General features: G+C 38.0%; 1 non-coding gene across 1 annotated transcript; it reads left to right on the top strand.

Annotated features, from left to right (window-relative positions):
• The first annotated feature begins 8,778 nt into the window (after nucleotides 1-8,778).
• On the top strand, nucleotides 8,779-8,884 carry LOC128295936 (small nucleolar RNA R71). Its single transcript, XR_008286485.1, has one exon. It is a non-coding gene; the product is annotated as a small nucleolar RNA R71 (small nucleolar RNA).
• The last annotated feature ends 329 nt before the right edge of the window (nucleotides 8,885-9,213 follow it).

Raw genomic sequence — 9,213 nt, 5'->3', positions numbered from 1 at the left:
CCCGAAGGCACTTGATTTTTGACTTTAACTTGTTGATAAACTAAGCATCTCGACACAAATTCTAAAATGTCTCGTTTCATGCCCGACCACCAATACAACTATTTTAAATCATTGTACATTTTACTACTCTCCGAATGAACAGATAAACAACCATTGTGTGCTTCGTGTAGAAATTTCTGAATAAGATCAGAATTCTTTGGTACACAAATTCTATCTCGGAACATCAAACAATCGTCGGATCTGATCTGATTGTCTAAATTAGTAGTCGTTTCACATTGTACTCTTTTAGCTTGTAATTCATTATCACATTTCTAATCCTCGTAAATTTGCTGAAGAAATAATGGTTTCGCTTTTAATTCAGCTAAAATCAAACCATCATCATATAAGGTTAATTGTGTGTTCATTGCTCCCAAAGTAAATAAAGATCTTCTACTCAGAGCATTCGCGACTACATTCGCTTTCCGCAGAAGATAATCAATTATTAATTCATAATCTTTCAACAACTCGAGCCATCTTCGGTGTCGCAAATTCAAATATTTTTGAGCCATTATATACTTCAAACTGTTGTGGCTGGTAAAGATGTGGCACTTCTCACCAAATAAATGGTGTCACCAAATTTCCAAAGCAAAAACATTAGCGGCCAACTCTAAATCGTGCGTAGGATAATTATGCGGTTTCAATTCTCTGGAAGCATAGGCTATCACTTTTCCCTCTTACATCAAACACATCCAAAACCATTAATGAGCATCACTAAAAATCACAAACTCTTTACCTGACTCAGGTTGAACTAAAACTGGTGCATCAGTTAACAGTGCTTTCAACTTTTCAAAACTTTGTTGGCACTTATTGGACCACTAGAACTTCACATCTTTCTGTAGCAATCGAGTCATCGGTGTAGCAATTATTGAGAACCCTTTTTACAGAATGCCAATAGTAGCCAACTAAGCTCAGAAAGCTTCTGACTTGGGACACGTTTCTTAGTGGTTTCCAGTCAACAATTGTTGAAATTTTACTCAGATCAACTCGGATACCTTCCGCTGAAATAATATGTCCCAAAAATCCAACTTCTCGGAGCCAAAACACACATTTTCTAAATTTAGCAAATAGTTGCTTATCCCTCAATGTTTGTAACACAATCCTCAAATGTTAATCATGTTCAGATTCATCTTGGGAATAGATCAGAATGCCATCAATGAATACAACAACAAATCTATCCACATATGATCAAAAGATTAGATTCATCAAATCCATAAAAACTGCAGGAGTGTTAGTTAATCTGAATGGCATAACAAGAAATTCATAATGCCTGTACCTTGTTCTGAATGTAGTTTTTGACACATCCGAATTGATACGTGATATTCACGACAAGTTTTAAAAATTTATAATTAAGCATTCTTGAAACTAACTATTATCACGATGAAGGCAAGTGTACCTATTAAACAGTAGTATAGCTTAAGCAAAATCGGATTGTTGAACCCAAAGTACTAGTAATTACTTTCTTTTTATTATCTAGCCTAAAAATTAAGGGATTTGTTTATCTAAATTAATTAACTAAACTAAGAGTGCACAGAGAGAAATTGGGGAAAAACTTTTGGGAAAATTTGATTGATTAAGACAATACCCAAGGAAAAATCCACCTAGACTTCACTTGTTATTTAACTCTAAATTAGATGATTTATTCATTTGACTTGATCCGTAGAAATCCCTAAGTTATATTATTATCTCTCTCGAGACTAATAACGTCTAACCCTAGGTTGATTAATTGAAATCTCTTTCTAATTAACACCTAGTGTTGCATTAACTCGTTCTATGGATCCCCTTATTAGGTTTCACCCTAATCCGGCAAAATCTTATCACCCTATCTCTAGGCGTGCAATCAACTCCACTTAATTATGACAAATTTACTCTTAGACAGGGTGTATTCCTCCTCTGAATAAGAACATTAACTCAAATCAATATCTTGGAATATTAAAATAAGAATTAAGAACACATAATTAAGAACAAGTCAAATATTTATCATACAATTCAGATAATAATAACAAGATCCGTCTTAGGTTTCATTCCCCTTAGGTATTTAAGGGGTTTAGTTCATAATTATAGAAGAAAACATCTCAGAAGAATAATGAATACAAAACATAAAGAAAACCTAAAACCCCTAAATGGAAATTGAAGGGAGATCTTCAGTCTTGATGATGAATCTGGCTTCTGAGATGGACCAATCGACTTCCCTTGAGTAATTCCTTACCTCCTAATCCGCATCTGCCCTTCCTAAGTGCCTCCTCAAGTGTCTAAATAGGCTTTAAAATGCCTAAGAGCCCTCAAAATTGGCCTTCTCCGAATAGAGTTATACTTGTGCTCGACAGGGACACGCCCATGTGACACGCCTGTGTACGATTACTGCAACCCATGGTCAAGGCTGTTGAATAGGCACAAGCGTGTAGTCTACCTGTGTAAGTCGTGCTTCGATCTTGCCAAAGGGACACGGCCGTGTGACACGTCCGTGTGAGGAAGTCCAGGCTGTGTTGATTTCCCATGTGGGTCCAATTTCTCCATTTTCGGCCCGTTTCTCGCTCTTTTTACTCTCCTATGCTCACCTAAGTATAAAACATGAAATTAAAGAATTAGAAGCATCGAATTCACCAAATCTAAGGAGAAACCATCCATAAATGTGCTAAGCATGGGATAAAAACATGTATAAATTACGGTTTATCAAATACCCCCACACTTAAGCGTTTGCTTTCCTCAAGCAAAATCCTCAACTCACTATTAAAATAAATTCTTCTCAATTTATAATCCCTATCAATAATATCTCAAAGTAATCCATAAGTATTCGTACATTAAAAATTCAACTAAAAGTACATCAAAGTTTCAAACATTCCAAGTTGAGTATTTTATCGCGAAAACATAGGTGTCTCCCATTATCTAAGTGATTACCTTTGATCAAAATATCAGAGAGTTTAACATCCTCACTAAAGATTCACTCAAATCACTCAAGGTGTTTAAGGACATCAATTAAAGCACTCATTAGTCAATATGAAAAGCTATTGTTATAGGCTTGCTTGAAAATCAAATCTCCACCACTATAAATTGAGCTGATACATCAATCAAAAAGGTCTTTTAGAGGGTTGTAATGTGGCTTTGGTTAGGGGGTGTGGTCACAAGTTGAAAGAAAAGGTTAGAATCGAGATTGAATTGAAAAATTACCTAGCTAGAAAAACAACCAGTCATCAGTTGAATACAAGTGAGCTTCTTCTAAAAATATGAAATTAACACTCAAGCTCAAAAATGACGAATTACTACTAATATGTGTTGAAGTATTTTTATTTTTAGAACAAGTAAAATACATAGAAGAGCAAAACATAGCTAAGCAATTAGTTCAAATCAAATCTCGACAAAAACAGGGATCAAATTAGGGGATTTCAACAATAATGGATTATGGGTTAATGTTGAGGGTAAATCAATTAATGGCTTGTTAGGCTCAAAGGGGTTCACTAAGGGTCAATTATGAAGGTAGGCTTTTGTGAAGTGAGTGGGTTAAACCTAAGTGTCTTTATCATCTTGACATATCAAATCAAATGGTGTGGTCTTGACATGCATAATCAAGCAAGTTCTAGAATAAAAAATTAATACTGACACACTCATAATAAAATTGAGCATGAAAGAAATAAAATATGCTCTAAAGGCTCAAGATCTCACAAAAATTATGGCTTTTTCATGTTTAAACTTGTGAATTTCAACTCACAATAATACCTAAACTTAGGGAAACAACCTAAAAGTTTATAATTCTTCAAAAATCAACTTATCATGCTTGATTCCCTAATGTCTTAAAGTTTAAACAATCAATGCATAAATGCTTATGTTTTAATTCAAGACATATCAATAAAAATCATAAATTAATTAAAATTCATTCTACCAGTGATATGAGTGATTCACGTGAGAATAAGACAAAATTCAGGGATTTCTAATGATGATATGGAAGACCCCCACACTCAAGATGTACATTGCCCTCAATGAACAAAGATAGATATATTGAAAAATATAGATAAATAATCATAAGATAGGGAGAGAAGTGAAACTTCCTGAATGATGAATGAACTCCTTGATTTGGAGTTATGGAGAATAATCGGCCAAGGCAATGATGATATTGGAGGAGGATACTCCGGTGGTGGTAGAGGTTCATTAGTCTAAAAGAATATTATATCGATGGTAGCTATGGTCGTGGTTGAGCAAGACATGGCAGTCGTGGAGAACCTTTGCCAGTGGAGTTTTAAGTTCCTATGCGATAATGACCTTTGGAGCTCTTTATAACTGTGATAGAATCAGGAACATAATTACTCGTAATGAAATAGACGAAACTATAAATTATTCAATAAAAATTATAAAAACTAAAATTAAAATAATAATGAAGGAAAATGAAATAAAAAGTACTTAAATAAGATAAATAAATATAAAAGTGAAAATAAAAATAATAAATAAAAAGTTTTTAAACATCGTTATCACCGGATGTTTCCCGAGGTGGTGGTGGCGATGTGAAGGTGCTGACAAATCTGATGAAGTGTAGCATCAATGTGATCAAAATACTGAAAACACTATTGCGCAAATCAAGTAAGGTGCTCAGAGATGTCATAGTATGAAGCCGTTGCATGAACTGGATGATGGATGGGTGGTGACTGAGACAGTGGGTCCTCATGACGTGGAGGGACATCATCAGTAATGTCTTCTGGGTCCTCCTCCTCGGTGGACTGGATGAGGCAGTACTAAGGAGGGTAGGTGTCACGTCGTTTCTTGATCATCCTCATGTTTAGCATGCTCGAGATGCCCTGTGGGGACATCTAGCCGATGAGAGTGAGGGAGGATGATTGTGTCGCTGTGTTGAGGAGCTCGAAGTGTTGTGCCAATCGAGTTACATAAGGCTCGATAGAGATGACCCCTCTCCTATGCCACTCCATCTGATGGCGGATGGCACGATTGATGAAGTAGGCAAGGTCGAAGACGTGCCCGTTCTCCATGCTCTATAGGAAATAGGCGTCATGAGTGTTGATGACCCCAGTGCTCTTTCGTCATCACGCCAGAGTGTGGGCGAAGATGGCGTGTAGGTATCGCAAGGATCGAGCGAGGGCCAATGCCTTAGAGCGGCAAGGATCATAGGAGGCTGAGGCAGGGACGAGGTCTTTCCAACACTTTGAGGGAGAGTAGTAGATGTGGCGATGGAGGGTGTCGAGTTCATTGTCGTCCATGAACTCTTCCGTGTATAGCCCTAATGCAATCCTAAACTCGGGTATGCTCAACTGGCGCACTACACCACCAAGGCGGAACTGGACCATTCCAGGATCGTCAAAGTTTGTCATGACGACTTGGAGATGGAAGGTCGAGCCATCGTGAGCTCAAGGTATGTCAGCTCGATGATCTCAAAGAAGAGCCCCCACGGTTCAGTCGTCAAGAGGGCTCGGACTGCATCTGCTATCTAAATCTTTTCAAGTGTGGCCCAGTCAATGCAGCAGCCCACACCTAAGGGTCGGGCCCATAATATCTAAAATAGCTCCTCCTAGGGTCCCAAGGGGAACTCGAGGAAAGGGTGTCTAATCTCCATGGTAGTACCTAAGGATGACGTTGCTACTTTCCTTTTCTTCGAGGCAGGGGCAGCTGTTTTCTTACCACGTGAGGATGATATTGTATACCTTTATTGAAAAGTCGAAGTTCAACCAATATGCCCCAAAAATAGTAGGGAAACACAGAACTAAATAGAAATATTTCATGAGACTCTCTTATTAGATGAAGAGAACAAAACTAAAACAACTAAAGCAAATATATCAAGTTATTAAAATAGGGCTATAAGAATAATACAACGGGAATATCTAATGTATGAATGCATGAGGATAAGCATAAAATCCATGGAAACAAGAAAGATGGATGAATGTAATATGAAAAATGGAAAAATTCTTTAATAATAAGCATGAGTATTTCTATTATTCTACTATGAATGTTCACTTAAAATAGTCAAATGGATCAGAGAGAACATGAAATAGGCAAAATATTTAAAGAAAATAGAGAGAAAAGAGTAAACAAACGCAAAAAGAAGAAGCTTGGGTCGTCGAAAACAATGCTATAGGTGGTGCACAAGCATGGCAGGTAGGGCATATGGAGTTGCAATGGCTAGGGTTACGGATTTTTGGAGAGGGAGATGATGAATAGTGAGGGGTTTATATAGATTTTGGGGCACACGACCATGGGGCACTACCGTGTGCCCTAATTTTTGCCCATGTGTTTCACGATTTTTAAATTTAGGCGCGTCTGACATTCGCCCTATGCCCGTGTTCCTTGGGCATGTGGGTGCACATGGTCATGTCACACGGTCGTGTCTTGCTTTGTTCGCTTCTCCTACGCTCATGTATGATAGCCTATGCCTGTGTTAGTTTGATAGTGTTAATCACGGGTGAATGGCACGGGCTTGTCGCACACCCGTATTAAATTCTCAGTTTCAACCATGGTATCAAGGTATGCGTGTCTCACGCTTGTGTTATTTTGGTAGTTTTGCCCACGGCCATGTCGCACCGCCGTGGCAACTTATCACATCTCGTGTTGGGGAAAATTTTTTTCCCTGTTTTAACATAGCCGTATCGAACGACCGTGTCTCCTCCTGTGGTGTGAGCACGGCCTAAGGCACGCCCGTGTGCCTGGCCATGTGGATGGAAAAACTCTGTGTTTCAAGACTCAATTAGTAGATTAGATGTGAAAAACTAGAATTTAAATAAATCGTTATTATTAGTACTCGGGTTACCTCCAGAGAAACGCTTATTTATAGTCTAAGCTTGACTTACCTCTCTGGTGTGTGATCATGGTGGCTTGAGGAGTTTACACTTCTCATCCTTGCTATCAACTTTATCAATATAAGGTTTAAGACGAGTATTGTTTACCTTAAAAGTTCTGAGTTTGGGGTGAATTACCTCGACTATACCATATGGGAACATACTGAGTTCCGTGAGAGGAATTTCTTCATTAGGTTCAAAAGTGTTAATGCGAGGATCTGCTGCATCTAGTAGTACTTTGTCTCCAACCTTAAGTTGATTTGGTGATGTATTGAGCTCGTCCTGGCTCAGTTTCAGTTTATCGGGTGTTCTTGATTTCTGTGTCTACTATTTATCTAGTTCCTCGATTTGTAGCCTTCGTTCTTCATAGGTAGGTCCTCCGTTGTTGCTTGAACATGGTTCGTGTAGGTTCTTCGAACTTATTTCCTGCAAAGTAGGCTACACCACATGGTCAGTTTTAGTAGAATGATTTATACAACCACCTTCAATTTTCGATGTGTTACGTAAATTACGAGCTGAAACGGTGATTGTTTCGTCTCCCACATGAAGTGTGAGTTCACCTGTGCCAACATCAATTATTGTTCTAGCGGTTGCTACAAAGGGCCTCCCTAAAATTAAAGGAACGTTACTATCCTCTTCTATGTCTAGAACAACGAAATCAACTGGGAATATAAATTTGTCAATTTTAATGAGTACATCTTCAATAATACCCCTAAAAAATCTGATTATTTTATAAGCTAACGGAATACTCATCCTAGTTTGTTTGGGTTTCCCAAGACCTAGTTGTTTAAACATTTTGTAAGGCATGACATTGATACTAGCCTCTAAATCAGCTAAAGCATTATTAACATCTAAGCTACCAATTAAACAGGGAATCGTAAAACTCCCTGGATCTTTTAATTTGTTGGCCAGCTTCTTCTATAGTATGGGTGAGCAAACCGTATTTAGTTTCACATGCGACACCTCATCCAACTTTCGCTTATTTGTTAAAAGCTCTTTTAAGAATTTAACGGTAAGCTAATATCTAACTTCTTTAATAATTTAAGGAATTTACCAAATTGTTCTTCTGTTCGGTCTTTCCTTGTCACGTTTGGGTATGGCACATGAGGTTTGTACTCTTTACTTATCGTTTTCTGGTCATTGTGGTCCACCTCACCCTTACCTTTACTTACCACAATTTCTTGCCTCTGTTCTGGTTCAGGTGCAACTAAACCTTCCTTATCTTGAATGGTAATTGCATTGATTTGCTCTTTTGGGTTAGATTCAGTGTTACTCGGTAGGATACCTTGTGGTTGTTCATATATCAATTTAGCGAGCTAACCTATCTGAGTTTCGAGCCTTTTGATCGATGCTTGTTGATTTTTAAGTGCTGTCTCAGTATTCTAAAAATGAGTTTCTGACACTGAGATGAATTTTGTTAGCATCTCCTCAAGGTTCGGCTTTTTCTCTTATTGGTAGGGTGGTTGTTGGAAGCCTAGAGGTGGTGGTGGTCGCTGATTCCCTTGGCCTCCCCATGAGAAATTTGGGTGGTTCCTCCAACCTACATTTTAAGTATTACTATAAGGATTATTTTGTGATCGAGGATTATTACCCATGTAATTTAACTGCTCGTTCTCCATGTTGTTGCCATAGGGTGGGTAATCTGAATTGTTTGATCCACCTCTACTTGCTTCGCACAGCATTACTGGGTGAACCTATGAAGAACCGAGAAAACAGTCAATTTTTTTTGTTTAAAAGTTCTACATGATTAGAGAGTATGGTGACCGAATTGACGTTACAAATGCCAACTGTTTTCATTGGCTTTGTCGTCATGATTTGCCACTGATAATTATTCAGTGACATCTCTTCTATAAATTCATAAGCATCTTTAGGTGTCTTATTATTGATGGTTCCGCCAGCGGCTGCGTCGATCATCTGTCGAGTCGAAGGATTCAGACCATTATGAAATGTTTGAACCTATAGCCAAAGTGGTAACCCATGGTGAGGGCACCTTCTCAAAAGGTCCCTGTATCTCTCCCATGCATCGTAGAGTGTTTCTAAATCCATCTGTACAAAAGAAGAGATATCATTATGTAATTTGGCTATTTTGCTCGGCGAAAAATATTTTAATTAAAACTTTTTAGTCATTTGTTCCCATATAGTGATTGGCCCTCATGGTAACGAGTTCAACCATTGTTTAGCCTTATTCCTTAACGAAAAGGGAAACAACAGAAGGCGAATGACATCATCAGAAATGCCATTGATTTTAAAAGTGTCGCAAAACTCTAGGAAATTTGCTAAGTGAGTGTTGGGATCCTCATCCTGCAAACCATCAAACTGAACAAACTGTAGGATAAGTTCAATGGTGTTAGGTTTCAGTTCAAAATTATTTGCAGCAACAGCAAGACTAACTATGCTCGATTCAGTT

The sequence above is a fragment of the Gossypium arboreum genome, chromosome 7 (assembly GCF_025698485.1).
Source record: "Gossypium arboreum isolate Shixiya-1 chromosome 7, ASM2569848v2, whole genome shotgun sequence".
In the NCBI taxonomy this organism is placed as follows: Eukaryota; Viridiplantae; Streptophyta; class Magnoliopsida; order Malvales; family Malvaceae; genus Gossypium; species Gossypium arboreum.
This window is presented reverse-complemented; position numbering and strand designations above follow the sequence as displayed.